The 17,572-nt window shown below is 42.9% G+C and overlaps 1 protein-coding gene across 3 annotated transcripts in view; it reads right to left on the minus strand.

The window, feature by feature from the left end:
* naf1 (nuclear assembly factor 1 homolog (S. cerevisiae)) overlaps positions 1-17,572 on the minus strand; it is a 217,569-nt gene that overhangs the window by 130,443 nt on the left and 69,554 nt on the right. The gene's annotated exons all lie outside the window — the stretch shown is intronic.

The raw sequence follows: 17,572 nt of genomic DNA on the forward strand, positions 1-17,572 counted from the left end.
TCTCGAGACATTCCAAGATGTAATCACTACACATTAACTAATCCAACAATTAACTGATAAAAGCCTTCAGTTGAGCATCGGCTACCAATGAAAAAGTGAAGTTACTGTTTTCTGTAGATTTATAGCTATTAATTGCTATGCCTTATTGAGGTTTACTGCCAACATTAATACACAAAGTGGAACTGAAGGAAAAGCATTAGATAGCATGTATGATCTATGTCGATGAACGTAGCAAAATCTTCTTAACACTTGGTACCTGATAGTTTTGACACTCGATTGGAATAGATCTTATACTAACAGACTAGAAATCAAACTGCACTAAATTGACATCAGTTTTAAGTAAAATCAATCTTCTGTAAACATTTTCTATGAAAAAAATATTCATATTTATAAGACAACAGGGAAATTAGAAGGGGAATTAGGGTGGTATGGTTAGCGCCATGCTATTACAGTGCCATGGATTCAGGTTTGAAACTGATGTTGTCTGTAAAGAGCTTATATGTTTTCCCTGGGTCTGCATGGGTTTCCTCTAGGTGTTCTGGTTTCCTCACAGCCTTCAAAGCATTCCAAGGTCATAGGTTAATTGGATTATTTGAGTGCCACGGGCTCAAGAGCCAGAAGGGCGTGTTACTGTGCTGTATGTCTAAATTTTTTTTTAATGTAAGAATTTATAAAATTGCTCTGCTGGGAGCCCACCTGTAACTGATGGGTCAAAAAAAACATTTGCGTTGTACTATCCATAACACAAAATCATAAATCACAATAGGAAAAAGGGCCATTCAGTCCAAAAGCTGTTTCATTAGTCAACAAGATCAGAACTGATCTGATATTTCTTTGTCAATTTTCCTGCTCTTTCCTCATAATCTTCCATTCCCTCCGCAGTCCTTGGCAATGAGTTCCAAAGTTCGGAGGCCATATTCTCTGTTCTGATCTCTTCCATAAGACAAAATATCTGCCCAGTCTGCTATGATTTTGCCTTTTGGATAATGACTGCTACCAAAGCCAGGAGCATTAACCTCAAGTGTATCAGATGCATAGAAGGGGCAGAAAAAAAGCAAAAATCAATAATGATGGGGGATTCAAATGACAGATCTGACATTTACAAACTGCTGGAAGAACTCAGTAGGTCAAGCACTGAAAGCATGAGAAAATAAGAATAGATGGATTTTCAGTTTAGAACCCTTCATCAAAAGTCCACACACATAAGAATGGGATGACACGTTGCCGCTCTGCATTCAGATGGAAGGATATCACTGAAAAGCTACAGACGATCCAGCGGGAAAGGGGTAAAGAACTAGAAACTGTGCTTTACTCAGTAGTCACGACATAGCTAAAAGGTTGAATCAAGTTTTACAAGCAAATTTTAAGGAAAAAGGGAAGATTTTTTTTTAAAAACAGGATTTCAGAATTACTCCCAGTGCGGTCATATCAAGTTCAGAAATAGGGCAGAGCAAAGTAGATGTGTGGCTGAAGAGAAGGTACACGAGGGGGAACTTTAGATTTTTGAAACTTTGAAATCATTTTTACAGCAAGATGTTATGTGTACTTGCCTCAAGGATCACACCTCAGCAGAACCAGATCAAAAACTCATGAAGTCTTGCCCTAGTTAATTTTGGGAAAGTTTAAACTAATTTGGCTGGGAGTTTGGAACAGGAGAGTTAAAGGGAGTGGAATAAAGTTGAATTGAAAGTTATAAATGAGAAATTGAACCAAAAGTAGCAAATTGGATCAATGTATAGAAAAGTTAGATGGCCAAGATGGATAAATTAATGTTACAAATAGTCATAAATGGGTATGATCGAATTATCATTACAGAAAAATGGCTATATGATGCTCAAACTAGAAAATATTCCTGGATATTAAAAATGAAGGGAGGATAAGTTGAGGGGGGAAAAAAAGTAGCTTATGACATCAATATGGTTAACTAGAAAGGATCTACTCTTGGTAAATGGTACAGATTTAGAATCAGTTAATAAGAACTAACTAAGCAGCAGCATGACAGCAGTGAATATTGGTGTGAGTTGTATAAAAGCCTCTGTGCAATAGTTGTGATCAAAGGCATGGCTTAAATCAGGCTATGGTAATCAGACCCATCATCCGACTAATAAAGTAATTTATACAAAAGAGCATCTATCCCAGCTGTCCCCATCCAGCTTCAGGGGACACCACTTTGGAATCAAACTGTAAGAGAAAATCAAGAACACCTGAGATAAAGGTAACCTTACCAAACTAAATACCTCCCTTTTAAACCCACCCCCAAATCTGACCATCACCAACCGCAGTTGGGATCTGCTCAAAAATAAAAGAATCAAATAGGTCAGTTGAGGATCTTAATGCTCCAGACCGACCATCCACAATGTGTCCCCCAGCCTGAACTACACCCAGTTGGCTCAGGACCAGAGGGGCGATGAGGAGACGCAGGCCTTCCGAACCGTCATCACTGGCCTGTGCCTAGAGGACCTGCAGTTGCCGGGCAACCACGACATAGTCCTGTGCGACGTCTCCACTGGTTCTCCACAACTGGTAGTGCCCCGGAGTGGAGGCACGAGGAATTTCGGGCGATCCACAACCTGGTCCATCCCTCAGTCAAGACAACAGTGCACATGGTGGCAGAACGCTTCATCTGGCACAGATTGAGGGAACAAGTGGTCCAGATGGCAAGGAACTGCATGCATTGCAGTGTCATGTCAGAACCCCGATACAGCACTTTGACCCGCTGGCCAGGAAGTTTGACCATATTCATGTCGGCATACCTTCTGACCATGGTTGAATGGACAACGAAGTGATCGGAAGCCATCTCCCTCAGGGACACTTCCGCCGAGTCCTGAGCCAGAGCCCTGCTCACGAACTGGGTCGCACATTTCGGTGTCCCAGCCCACATTACTAATGACAGAGGTGTCCAGTTCACCTCCGCCCTTTGGGCGTATCTGGCAAACCGCTTGGGGATTCAACTCCCACCACACAACAGCCCATTATCCATAAGTGTATGGACTCATAGAACGTTTCCAACAACACCTCAAAGTGACTCTCATGGCGCGGCTGAGAGGACCCAAGTGGACAGACGAGCAGCCATGGGTCCAGCTTGGCATATGAATGGCTCTGAAGGAAGACCTCCAAGTCTCGTCCACAGAGCTCATCTACGGTGTACCCCTGTGGCTACCAAGGAAGCTTCTTGGAGCAGATGCCGGGCCAGAAGGTGAGACCCTGGTGCTTCTCTCGGACCTCCACAGCAAGCTCGCCTCGTTAACACCCTCACCGCCAACCCACAATGGCAAGCACTTGGCAAACATCCCAAAGAGCTGGACTCAGCGGAGTTTGTTTTCGTCCGGTGAGGCCCGCACCCGGCCCCCCTGCAACACCCATACAAGGGCACGTATAAGGTCCTCCAGTGATCGGGCAAAGCCTATACTCTGGACATTGGATCAGAAAGAAACTTTACACTGTCAAACTGTTGAAGCCGGCACACATGGACTTGAGCTAGCCCGTGCAAACGGAGGGGCCGACCGCTCAGGTGGGGGGGGGGGGTGGGGGGTTGTGTGATGAAACACATCTCTGTAAGCGAACCGACCCCATTTATACCGCCATGGTGGTGGGGTAACTGCAGAAGATGGCGCCATCAGGGCTTACTCATTATCTCGTGGCTTAGGCCACTACTCGTGCCCCGGGTCACGTAATGACATCACCGCTGCGCAGGGCTGAACTCCCGTTGGCCTTAAATGGGCGCATGTGAAATTCAAATCAATAGTTCTACTGGAAACCCCACAGAGTCTAGTTGTGCTTTCTGTGTGTAGCAGCAGCTACAAACTAAACAATCTTTTTTTAGATATTTACAAATTTGGAACTTATAAAATCTCCCTCAAGATTTGGAATTAAAGATGATAGAGGAGAGTGAACAAGATTTTTTACATGAATTTTGTGATACTACATGGGGTTCTATTATGAAATTAGTTAATTCATCTTATTTATGCACACGACATTCATTATTACAATTTATAGTACATCGAGCTTACTTTTCCAAAATTCAATTGGCTAAATTTTATTCTAATTTCTTGTCAAAGTGTGATAGACGCAAGACTGAAGAAGGTACATTATTTCATGTGTTTTGGTCATGTTCCTCACTTTCCAGTTATTGGGGAAGTATCTTCTGTCCGTTGTCTTTAGTTCTTAATGTTAATTTGGCTCCTAATCCTTTTCTTGCCCTATTTGGAATAAGTAAGTCACCTGATTTAAATTTGTCTGGGCTACAATCCCTTTGCTCTTCTTATTGCCAGATGGGCTAAACTTATGAGATGCAAGGATGCTGTCCCTCCTACATATACTTAATGATTATCTGATGTGATGGCATGCTTGGCTCTGGGAAAAATTAGATGCTCTACTAATGTAATGAAATTTAACTTTTAAATTTAAGGGGCACTTCCCTTGATTAATTTCTGAATTTATAAGATTATTGGATCCCATTTTATGCTATACATCATACATACACATAAAATAATAAAAAATATTGGAAATGGATAAAATATTTTACATTATTTATTCACTTTCCAAAGTGTGAGTATCGCAGGCAAGCTGAGCATTCTTTACTGGTTCCGTAGATATGGAGAGGAATGGCTCAAAATCAACTTTTCTATGCAATTACTTGATGGCCTATCAATTTTCTTTTTATTGGGAAACAACAACTAAAAAGCTTAAAAAAAAATCAGGTCAGCAGTATCCATGGGTAGAAATGGTCAGTCAACATTTAAGGCCAGGACCCTTTATTTACATGAAAGCAGAAGGGGTGATAATGTGGGGAAAAAAGGGAGAAGGAAACTGCAGAGGGACTAAGAGGTGAGAAGACACTGTACAGTAGGTGTGTGAAGTGGAAAGTCTACTGATTCGATTTTGGATAGAAGGTAGAGGAGGTCAGATAGGAAAAGGTCAAGGGATGTAAACTGTACAGCCAATAATCTAAAATTGGAAAAGGCCATGTAGAAACATGTTCTGCACTAACTGTGATTACAACGCGAAATGGTTTAACTCGGCATTTGTTCCCAGGATGAGGCCTTCTTAAAATTATCTTTCTTTAGCATAGATTCTTCATGACCCCAACCCCCACAAATTCAATTAATAAATTAATAACTCCACTTATCATACATCTGTTCTCATCCTCCTCCCTCCAGGCAAAATACAGACCAAAAGAAGAGAAGACAGAGTCCCTTTGGTCCTTATTTTCTCTGACAGTTCCGACAACTTCACCGCAATCCTTCCATCACCCCAGGTCTTCCCCTCTGCACATCTATCCATTATTCACAGGGATCAATCTCTCCAAGATTCCATCATTTGCTGTTACCACCCACACATCCTTCCACCGCTAAGGCACTTCCAGAAAGAGCAAAACACATCCCTGTCTCTTCACCCATCTCCATCCAGGGCCACAAACAGACTATAAGGCAGAGCTTTACATGGACATTATCCACCATAATTTACTGCATTATGTGTACTCAGTGTGGCCTTCTTGACATCAGTGAGCCAATATGCAGATTGGGTGTCCACTGTCTGTAGGTCCAAGCAAGAACTCCCAATTCCCAATCATTTCAATTCACCTCACTATTCCCAAACCACTGCCACCAGGAGTCCAAATCTAAACAAGGAACACCGCATATGTCCCCTAGATGGCCTTACACCCAATGGCATGAGTATTGTGCTCCCAATTTTAGGTAACTTTATTCCTTTTTCCCCTTGTTACTCCTCCTTCCATCTTTACACTCGATAAAGGACTTGACTGAAAATGGTTACTGACTATTTCTATCCATAAGTGCTATCTGACCCTCTTTGTCTCGTTTGCTCCCTTTTAACAGGGATCAGAAGCCTGGGAAAACCACTTAGAATTTAAAGACTGCTTTGTTTTCAGTTCTTTGGCAATAATTTTTGAGTTTTAACATTATTAAATTAACAATATTTTATTAATTTTCTTCACATAGAAGCCACAAATGTAATTACCACATATATTTAGGTTTAAAATAACAAATGATATTCACTACATGGAACTTTTTAAATTGTATTGACACAACATTGACATTTTTTAAAAATCTATGCATCAATTTAGTAAATTTGCATTATAATTCCACACCTGACTTGTCTTATTTTGACCCTTGGGATAGTACAGATAATTCCAGTGGAGCACTTCTCAAGATATACAACTTATATGTCTAGCTTCACTGGTTTCAGACCCTTCAAGGCAATTGTTATTTCAACATAATTGTCTTGATGACTGAAAATATATCATTCTACGAATTCATGAATGTTCCTAGTCTTAATCAACCCATAATCAATAGACCTTTGCCAGTTTCCACTGCCCATTGTCTGTTCCTGTATTTGCTGCAAACCTTCATTTCATCCTAGTTCTGCCAACCCTTGGCCTTCAATCAATTTATTACTAGTCAAATAACAACAAATTTAATGAGTCAAAGAAAAGGCAAACCACTGAAAAGAACAGATTATAGCTCATCCTTAATTGCCCAGTACCTGATGTCTTGTGGAGCCGCTTAAGACATCACCATATTGCTATAGGTCTAGAGTTACATGTAAAATCATATTGCATTGACATAGGCCCTTCAGGCTATTGTGTCTGTGTCAGCCATAAAATATCTGTCTACACTAATCTCATTTTCCTGCACTTAGCCATGGCTTTCTCTACTATGGTGTTTCACACATCTAAATACTACTTAACCATAGTCACACTGCCTCCAACACTCACTCAAACAGTCGGCCCTTTCAAACTGCTGCAGCACCCAGGTAGCCCTCCTGGGACCCGGGTGCGATTACTAGGTCTTGGGTGCCAGATGCACCTTTCAAATCAAAGGCAGACCTACCTGCTAAATTGCCAATCCAGCCAGCGGGCTAGTCACCGGTCAACCGGGGCAGGCCAGGCAACGGGCTGGCGATGTCTTTGCTGTTGTTTCTGCACTCACTGGTCGTTCACGATGCTCAGATGCTGGCAACGTCTCCTACGCTGATGTCACTAGAGTAAGCAGGTCAGCCATTTTTGTTTTAAAAATCAGCTGCGGAGGAGACCTGGGTAAGTTTAACTGGTTTCCACGACCACCTCTGAGGGAGATCAGAGTCCCGGTTGGGTTCTGACCAGTTGACCCAGTCGGACCCATTCAAATTGCCATGTAACTGGGATGCTAACCACGCAAATTGCCCGGTTAACTCCATTTTACATTGTGTTCCAGATTTATATTTTCCCTCAAATCGTTCTAAATATTGTTTCCCTTACCTTAAACCTATGTCATCTTAAAGAGGGGAAGCTTTTCATTTTCTCCCTTATGTCCATCAATTTGTCCTTCAGCTTGCTTTACTCCAAAGAAACCCAGCCTTTTCACCCTCTTTTCATAACAGAGAGATTCCAACCCAGGCAACATCCAAGAGAAATTCCTCTACACCCTCTCGAGTGCAATCATGTAGTTTTTGTTGTCTGGTATCTAAAACTGGACACAGGGGCTCAACTGTAGCTCAATTGATGTTTCATTTAGTTGTGCCATAACTTCCTTATTTTCGTTTTCTGGGCATAAAGTTGAGGACAAATATCCTACATACCTTCTTAGCGATCTTATCTCCTGTACAGTTTCCTTCAGGGATTCTTGGACGTGTACACTAGCATCACCTTTTCCCTCCTCATTTCCTCATTGCTTAATTATTCCTCCCTAATATAACTAAATTTTCAGGATTAAATCCAACTTGCCATTTTTCTGCTCTTCTTACCAATCTCATCTGTGTCCAAAGACCTTCCTCATTATCCAAAACACCAGGAATTTGCATGTCCTCTGTGAATTTATCCATCGTATCTCCTCTTTTCACAACACAAAAGCATTCAAGCTGCACTGACTGGCTCAAATTACCAAAATGCTAAATTCTACGCCACGTTGCCAAGATGCTCTAGATCCCACTTGCTCTTCTTTTGAACCAGTCACTTAAACCTTCAATGATCGTGTACGATGCGACCCCCATTTTTGAGGGGGAAAAAGGGGGGAAAAGGGGGAAATTTTTACCCCCGTGTATAATACGACTCGCCTCCCCTTGCCCGCCCAAATCGCGCTGGCGTCTCTCTCCCCCCCTCTCATCCGCCCAATTCACGCTGGTGTCTCTCTCTCGCCCCTCGCCCAGGCCGCACTGTCGTCTCTCCCCCATCGCCCACCCGAGTCGCACTGCTGTCTCTCCCTCCCCCCCGCTTGCCCGAGTCGTGCTGCCATTTCCCCTTCGCCACCCCCCCTCCCCCAGTCAGCTTGCCGTCAATGTAGGCATCTGCTAATAATCTTACTTATCGTTAAACCTGGCAGAAAAACAATTTAAATTATCTTTGGCTTGGCTTCGCGGACGAAGATTTATGGAGGGGGTAAAAGTCCACGTCAGCTGCAGGCTCGTTTGTGGCTGACAAGTCCGATGCGGGACAGGCAGACACGGTTGCAGCGGCTGCAGGGGAAAATTGGTTGGTTGGGGTTGGGTTTTTCCTCCTTTGCCTTTTGTCAGTGAGGTGGGCTCTGCGGTCTTCTTCAAAGGAGGTTGCTGCCCGCCAAACTGTGAGGCGCCAAGATGCACGGTTTGAGGCGATATCAGCTCACTGGCGGTGGTCAATGTGGCAGGCACCAAGAGATTTCTTTAGGCAGTCCTTGTACCTCTTCTTTGGTGCACCTCTGTCACGGTGGCCAGTGGAGAGCTCGCCATATAACACGATCTTGGGAAGGCGATGGTCCTCCATTCTGGAGACGTGACCCACCCAGCGCAGCTGGATCTTCAGCAGCGTGGACTCGATGCTGTCGACCTCTGCCATCTCGAGTACTTCGACGTTAGGGATGAAAGCGCACCAATGGATGTTGAGGATGGAGCGGAGACAACGCTGGTGGAAGCGTTCTAGGAGCCGTAGGTGATGCCGGTAGAGGACCCATGATTCGGAGCCGAACAGGAGTGTGGGTATGACAACTGCTCTGTATACGCTTATCTTTGTGAGGTTTTTCAGTTGGTTGTTTTTCCAGACTCTTTTGTGTAGTCTTCCAAAGGCGCTATTTGCCTTGGCGAGTCTGTTGTCTATCTCATTGTCGATCCTTGCATCTGATGAAATGGTGCAGCCGAGATAGGTAAACTGGTTGACCGTTTTGAGTTTTGTGTGCCCGATGGAGATGTGGGGGGGCTGGTAGTCATGGTGGGGAGCTGGCTGATGGAGGACCTCAGTTTTCTTAAGGCTGACTTCCAGGCCAAACATTTTGGCAGTTTCCGCAAAGCAGGACATCAAGTGCTGAAGAGCTGGCTCTGAATGGGCAACTAAAGCGGCATTTAGTTGCCCAATTTAAATTATAACCTCGTGTATAATGCGACCCCCCCCCCCCCCACTTTGGGCTCAAATTTCGGTACAAAGTTTTTTGTGTTATACTCGAATATTTACAGTAATTCTTGATGCCCATCAATTTCAGTTTTACCAAGTTTCTTGATAGCACACTTGGTCAAATGCTGTCTTAAAATCAAAGGCAGTGAATCCCATCCCACCTCAGGAATTCTACTCAAAGGTCCACATTTGAGGTGAGGCTGGGAGCAGAGTGATCCTGGCAAAACCAAATAAGGGCATCAGTGACCAGGCATTGTGCCAATAAACGTAACTTGACAAGACTGTCAACTGCATTTTCATCACTTTGCTGATGAGAGAAACTAAACTGAATGGACAATAATTAGCAATTAGCCAGATTAGTTTGACCTGTTTTGTTGTGTACAAGACGTTACCATGTTATCATATAAATGTCAATACAGGTATGCGCCGCTTAATGTCTGTTTGGGCAATATCCGACCGCATATATATCCGTGGTCCCATAATTATCCAGTTACCACAAACAACTCCACAGCAATTTAGAAAAAGCAATCGCTAGCTATAGGAAATTGTATACCCAAATTGATTTGACTGCCTGGCTCTTTTCCCACAGCTCTATATCAGTCCCAAATAATCCCACTGGCCTGTGCTCTCCCCACAGCCCTGTATCATTCCCACACTGATCCCACTGTCCCACTCTATGCCCCACAACCCCATGTCAGTCCCCACCCTGATCCTATTGCCCCTCTCTCTGCCCACAGCCCTGTGTCGCACACTGATCCCACTGCACCACTCTCTCCCCACAGCCCTGTGTCGGTCCCAACACTGATCCCACTGCCCCGCCATCTCTCCACAGCCCTGTATCAGTCTCCACACTGATCCCACTCCCTTGTGTCAGTCCCCAGACTAATACCACTACCCTGCTCTCTACCTCAACCCCGTGTCAGTCCCCAAATTGATCCCTACTTACAAAAATGTTTGCAGATACACTACGGTATCTCATATAGCTTTGCTAAGTATACAATATGGTGTTCACACAACATTCACATTGCATAACGACCAATTTCTCAGACGTATCATGGATGTTAAGCAGCATATATCTCTACTGTAATTAAAGTGGAACAACTTGACTAGGGATGTAGCTGGTTCTAGACCACAGATCTTCAGAACTACACCTGGGATGTTGACACAAGAAACTGTGAATGCTTTGATCTGGAGCGGAAAACAAACTACTGGAAGAAAGCTAGTCAGGCAGCATGTATGATGGTTTAAGGATGGTCATGTTTCAGACTGAAACCCTTTATCAGTTTGTTTTCTTTTACACCTGGGATGTCTGCTTTCATAGCTTTCCTAGTATCCAGTACTCTTAGCTGCTTCTTGGTATTGTGTCAAGTGAATCAGATTGGAGAGAAACTAACATCTGTAATGGGAAATTTCATGAGGAAGCCGGTATGGATCTTCTGGCTAAACCTGGTTCAGGCATGTTAGGGCACCATCAGCAGTGGACAGAGATTTCTTGGAGCCTCCTCCTGTTAGCTACTTAATTGTCCTGCTCCGTTGATGAAACCTCAGAACTTTAATATGAACTGCTGGTTGCAAGATTTCTTAGCTATCTATTATATGCTGCTTATGTAACAAGTTTATTAGGGCAAAGAGTCAAAGTGAATTTGCAGTTGGTTAACAAATAGAAAACAGAATTAAACTGACCCTTCTCAAGCTAGAGCATTAGTAGGCATGATGCTTGGGCTGGAACCATTCACAACCTCTACTGAGAATTTATCTGAGGAAACAAAATGCCATACCTCAGAGCTTAAATATGACACAAAACTTGATGCGAATTTGAGTAATGATGAGGGTGCCAAGAGATTTCAAAAGGTGCCAGCAGGCTAAATGATTGGGCAACACATGGGTAGATAAGTATGGAAAAATACAAAGATATCCACCATTTCACAAAACAAATGACGAATCAAAGACGAGGAGGAGCTGATGCTCAACAGGATTTGGATGTCCTTGGACATGTCACTGAAAAATAGCACATGGTTGCAAAAAAATATACATACATTTGTCTTCTGGAAGATTTGAGTATAAGGATTACTACAATTATATATGGGCTTGGTGAAACCATGCCTATTTTTCAAAAAAATATAATGTTGGTCTTCAAAAAGGGATATTAATTTTGACAGAGGGAGTACAAGTCAAATTCACTCCCCGGACTGAAGGGAGGAAGGATATTTATATGAGAAAAAACTGAGTAGGTCAGAATTCTTTTTCATGAAGTTTACAATACTGAGTAGTGACCACATTGGATTCCATAGATGGATCAGAAGGCTAGATACAAGGATATTTCTGTCCATTGAAGAGACAAGAAGCAGATAACACAACCTCAGAATAACTGGTACTTTTTAAAGATTGAAATGAGGAAAGTGTTCTCTGCTGAAAAAGGTAGTAAATCACTAAATTTCACTCCGGGAGTTGCAGAAACTCAGGTATTGATAGATTTTATTAGGGGAGGGGGGAAAATTAGAGGAAATTTGGACTGCAGTGTGAAAGATCCAGGAGGTTCTGCCTTCCCAGGAATTTCATCCAGGTCCAACTAGGGTCACGGCTCGCCGACAGTATGAAAAGGATTATTGACTTTGATGACCATGTGATAGGAGGACAGTACCTAGAACATAATTTAATTTTTGACAAAAGCACAGAATAAGATGCCAAAGGATTCCTTATCCCAAAGCATTGTCAACACTTGCAATAAAATGTTGACCCTCCAATGAGTGCAAGTAAGTATTCAAAGTTGAGCTCTTTGTTTTGGTGGATAGACCAAGAATAAATGGATTATAATTTTAAATTCTTTGGTGGGTAAATCATGGGAGATTTCAGTTAATATTTCTTCTTCTTGCAAAGAGTGCAAAAATTCTGTAATAATATCCACCAATGTCTGAGATAAGATCAATTAAACATTTCAAAACTGAGTTGAGAGATTTGTTCAGTATGATAGTATTTGGAGGTAAAATGCAGATTAACCATGAGGTTGATAAATGATGGCACAGGTTAGGACAGGAGATTGAATGGCCTATTTCTGTTTCCATGTCATTAGAACCAGGTATTCTCAGTGTGCATTATTTTCTGAATTTATCACTGCAAGGATGTGATAAAAAAAAATCTTTCTTTTGCTTTCACAGGAGGTAGAGTGGAGAGAGTAGTGGCTTGTACTAACTGGGCTCCAAATAACTGTAAAAGCTTTGAGAACAAGCCTTTATTTGTTTTTATGTTGGAGTACAAATCAGTGAATTTAAGTTACTTGACATTTTCAGGATAATTAAATGATTTATGTTTTAAATCGAAAAGCTGATCTTAGCAAATTCTGAAAATTAATTCTACAGATTTGTTAACATGAGTAAAAAGAACTCTACTGTATTACAAAGATTTTACACATTGATAACTGGTACTGCTATTCATTACTTCAATAGCAGTTTGTTTCTTGTAAATGTGTAACTGTCAACTACTATTTGATTTAATGTGGCATCTAATCTTCAATGAAACAAGAACAAGGACTCAAAAGAAAATAGGGTTTTTTTCCTACTAGTTCATGTCTAACCTTATCTCTCAATGACTTGAATATCCTCCTCCTAAATTGTTCTAACTAGGGATTTTCTCCATTCCAATCAAGATGACTTCCTGAGGTTAGTTTCATTTTTCTACCTACATTTGGCCCAGATACCTCCAAACCATTCCTATCCATGTATTTATCCACATCTTAAGCACTGTGTGATGATGCCCCATCTGCCATTTCCACTAGCTGATCCCATATATCCACCATAATCTGTCCACTTTAAATCTTTCCCGTTACCTTCAACCTATCTCCTTGAGTTTTGAACTCCCCTACATTGGGAAAAAGACCGTGACTATCCACGTTACCAATGTCCTTCTTGATTTCAGAAATGTCTATAAAGTTATCCCTCTACCTCCTTTGTTCCAGCCAAAGCAGTCTGGCCTATCCAGTCTCTCAAGCACATCAGACTCAGCATCATCCATGTGAATATCTTCTGCACCTTCTCTAGCTTATATTATGGTGACCAGACCTACACACAATACTCCATAAATGAACTCACTAACATCTTGAATAAGTGTAGTATGATGTCGCAACACTCCTATCTTAATGCCCCAACCAATGAAGACAAGGATACCATTTCCCTTCTTCACCACCCTGTCTACTTATGTTGCCAATTTTTATGGAACTATGTACATTATTTGAATCACCATGGTCGTTCTGCTGTACCATATTCCCCAGGGCTATGTCATTCACTGTATATGTCCTGGCGTGGCTAAACGTCCCAAAATACATCATTTTGCATTTGACAAAGTTAAATTTCATCTGGCAGTCGCAGTATATCTATTACAATTCCCAGTGGATCTCGATCTTATTGTTACCTCAGACAACCTTCTTCACTGTCCACTACACACCAATTCCGACTCGTGCTGTCGGTCTCTCCCACCCCCCCCCACCTATCATAAGAGTCCATTTTTGAATGCACCATGTTCCTCAGAGAACTACACATTTATCAGGAAGGTGTAACAGCAACTGCACTTCCTAAGAAGACTGAGGCAGGGAAGGCTACCAGCCACCATCCTGTTAACTTTCTACAGGAGTTTTATCGAGAGTATCCTGGCTGGCTGTATCACAGTGTGGTACAGTTGCTGTCGAGCACTGGATTGGAGATCAATCCACAGGACCATAAGAGGTGCAGAGAGGATCACTGAAGTCTCCCTCACCCCATTGGCATGATCTACTGGGATCATTGTTTGAAGAGGGTGCACAAAATCATTGAGGACCCCTACTCCTCTGCACACAGCACCTTTTAGCTCCTGTCAGGAAAGAAATACAGGAGGATAAGAATCAGAACCACCAGGCTGAGAAATAGCTTCTTCCCATGGGTAGAAAGACTGCTGAACTCTTTATACAAACCCTCCGAGACTATTATTTACTTTTATATATGTACTGGATATGTATCGATTGCCCGTATGTGTGTTTGCATGTTTTTGCACCGAGGACTAGAGAATACTATTTCATTGGATTGTACTTGTACAATCAGGTAATGAATGTGAAAAAAGGCAGAATTTTCATTTCTCATACAAAGCTTTACACACACGTTCATTGCTAAAATGCATCGACAAAATTATTGGACAATTTACCTTAGCACAATGGGCTGCATCATGCTTGACATCAATACAGTTCTCTGGAATGCTGCCAACGCGAGTGTACAAATCAATACATTTCTGGCAAGTTGCATGTGGAAGTCAGGAATTCAAGGTCACAAACTTGTTCATTTGACCTCTCATCACAGAGTCCAGAGGCTGTTCTGAAGAGCCAAAGTTGAAGGACTGAGTATCCATCGACTTTTTACTCTGCCGAGCAAATCTAACATGCCTCTTGCATCTGATGGATTGTCAATCAGGATGGGAAAGCTAATTGAAAACAAGGATTTGTTTTTAGAAATATTAATGGTGAAACGAATTTGTACAAGACAAATTAATTTTTAAATAATAGTTTTTAATGGAAAACCATTGCAACAGGTTTTAATTGTTGCAAACCACCAATATTTGTTGGGGAGATGAGGGATCGATCAGCACAGCCATTTTAATAAGAAGATGTGGAGTTCATTTGAACTGGACACCTACACGAGGTTAATGCAGCTGAGGGTAAAGTCGCTTTGAGATTAGCCAAAATCTGGCTCAAAACAAAATTACATATTGGATGCTCGAATTCACAATTTACTAACAAAAACCAAAATGCAATTCAGCACATCCCCAATGTCTTCCAATTGTTTTTAAGGATTGACCATAGGAAGTAGTATCCTGTAGGAATAGATCACAAACTGACAGGGGAATTGGTCTGCCAAAGACTGCATGAAACCTGCAGAGAGTTGTGAATTCAGCTCAGGCCATTCCAGGTTTCCTTCTGATGACACTGTCTATACTTCCCAGTGCTTAGGGAAAGCAGCCAAAATAATAAAGAACTCTTTTCTTCCCGGTGAATCCCCTCTCCCATCAGGTAAAACTAAAATTGGAGCCACTGCCGGAGCTGTTTTAATAGGAGCGATCCAGCCAGTGTGGACCCAGGAGAATGCGGTGTGGAGACACAGCGCTGCTCCGGAGTGTTCTACCACCCAGTCCTAAAGCTTAGAGTGCCGTACAGGCTTTTCTTTCTTTGGCTTGGCTTCGCGGACGAAGATTTATGGAGGGGGTAAATGTCCACGTCAGCTGCAGGCTCGTTTGTGGCTGACAAGTCCGATGCGGGACAGGCAGACACGGTTGCAGGGGAAAATTGGTTGGTTGGGGTTGGGTGTTGGGTTTTTCCTCCTTTGCCTTTTGTCAGTGAGGTGGGCTCTGTGGTCTTCTTCAAAGGAGGTTGCTGCCCGCCAAACTGTGAGGCGCCAAGATGCACGGTTTGAGGCGTTATCAGCCCACTGGCAGTGGTCAATGTGGCAGGTACCAAGAGATTTCTTTAGGCAGTCCTTGTACCTCTTCTTTGGTGCACCTCTGTCACGGTGGCCAGTGAGAGCTCGCCATATAACACGATCTTGGGAAGGTGATGGTCCTCCATTCTGGAGACATGACCTGCCCAGCGCAGTTGGATCTTCAGCAACGTGGATTCGATGGTCAATGTGGCAGGCACCAAGAGATTTCTTTAGGCAGTCCTTGTACCTCTTCTTTGGTGCACCTCTGTCTCGGTGGCCAGTGGAGTGCTCGCCATAGAACACAATCTTGTGAAGGCGATGGTCCTCCATTCTGGAGACGTGACCCACCCAGCGCAGCCAATTATAATTTTTCTTTAATCCTACAACAATTTTATTGTCATCTGATTGTACAAGTACAACACAATGAAACAGCGTTCTCAGTTCCTCGCAGACACACACATCCAAACATAACACATATAGAAAATAGTACGCGTAGGACAAGTATTTTAGCTATAAAGATAAATAAATATTCAGGAATATGAGAATCTTGGATGTTTAGTGTGAGCAGCTCCTTTGGTCGGTTGATCAGCGTTCTCACTGCCCATGGAAAGAAGCTGTTCCTCAGCCTGGTGGTGTTGTTTCTAAGACTCCTGTATCTCTTCCCTGATGGGAGCAGCTGAGGGTGGGGGAGGGAAAGAAAGAGGGAGGCTCCAGTGATCCTCTCTGTCATTCTTATGGCCCTGTGGATTGACCTCAGATCAATTTCTCTGCATACCACACTGACGAAGCCAGCCCGGACGCTCTCAATAGACTTCCTATAGAAGTTTGATATAATGGTGGCCAGTCGCCTTGCCCCCTTCAGTCTTCTCAGGAAGTGCAGTCACTGATGCGCCTCACTGACAAGTGAGGAGATTTTGAGTGTCCACAATAGATCACTAGTCAAGTGAACTCCAAGGAACTCCACTCTCCTGACTACAGAGTTGATGATGTGAGGCAGATGGTGGTGGTTCCTGGTCCTCCTGAAGTCCACGATTAAGTGAACAACAAGGAAGGGTGCTCTACACTCTCTCTGCTGCAGAGTTGTTGATGTGTAGTGCAGGATGGTTGTACCTGGTCCTCCTGAAGTCCATGATCACCTTTCATCTTGGTCATGTTGAGACTCAAGGTGTCACTCTCACACCATTTCACAAGATTTTTCACCTCATCTCTGTAGTGAGGCTCATTGTTGTGGCCCAAGAATGTGGTGCCTGTGCTGGGCAGCGATCCATGAGAGTGGCAGACTCTATGAAAGCAGCAGTGTGGGGTTGCGAACCAGAAACAGACTTGTTGAAAAGAGAACCATAGATTACCTCACTGGACAGTGACCATAGCAGCAGATCAGGGAGGGGTTCAGCAGCTGAAGATCCCACACAGGCTGCAGTTGGTGATGCAGTCACCGAACTCACACAAGTTGCAGGCAACCTGAGGTCAAAGGGTCCATGCAGACTGCAGGCTGCTGGAGACTAGTTCAAGGGACCATGTATCAGAACAGAATTTGAAACGACACTTAATGTCTCTGAATGGACACTCTTTTGCTTCTCTTTCTCCTATTGTTAGGGGTGCCAGGCAATGCTCATGGCAAATCTTTCTTTGCCTTACAGCAGACAAAAGTTTATCATGTAAATTATATTGTTTACATACTATTACATGACAATAAAAGGAATCTTTGAAAAGATGCACAAGTTTGAAGCCACCAGATTCAAGGCTATTTTCTTACCCTCTTATCAATCTATTCAATGAATTT

This window comes from Narcine bancroftii, chromosome 3 (assembly GCF_036971445.1).
Source record: "Narcine bancroftii isolate sNarBan1 chromosome 3, sNarBan1.hap1, whole genome shotgun sequence".
Lineage (NCBI taxonomy): Eukaryota > Metazoa > Chordata > Chondrichthyes > Torpediniformes > Narcinidae > Narcine > Narcine bancroftii.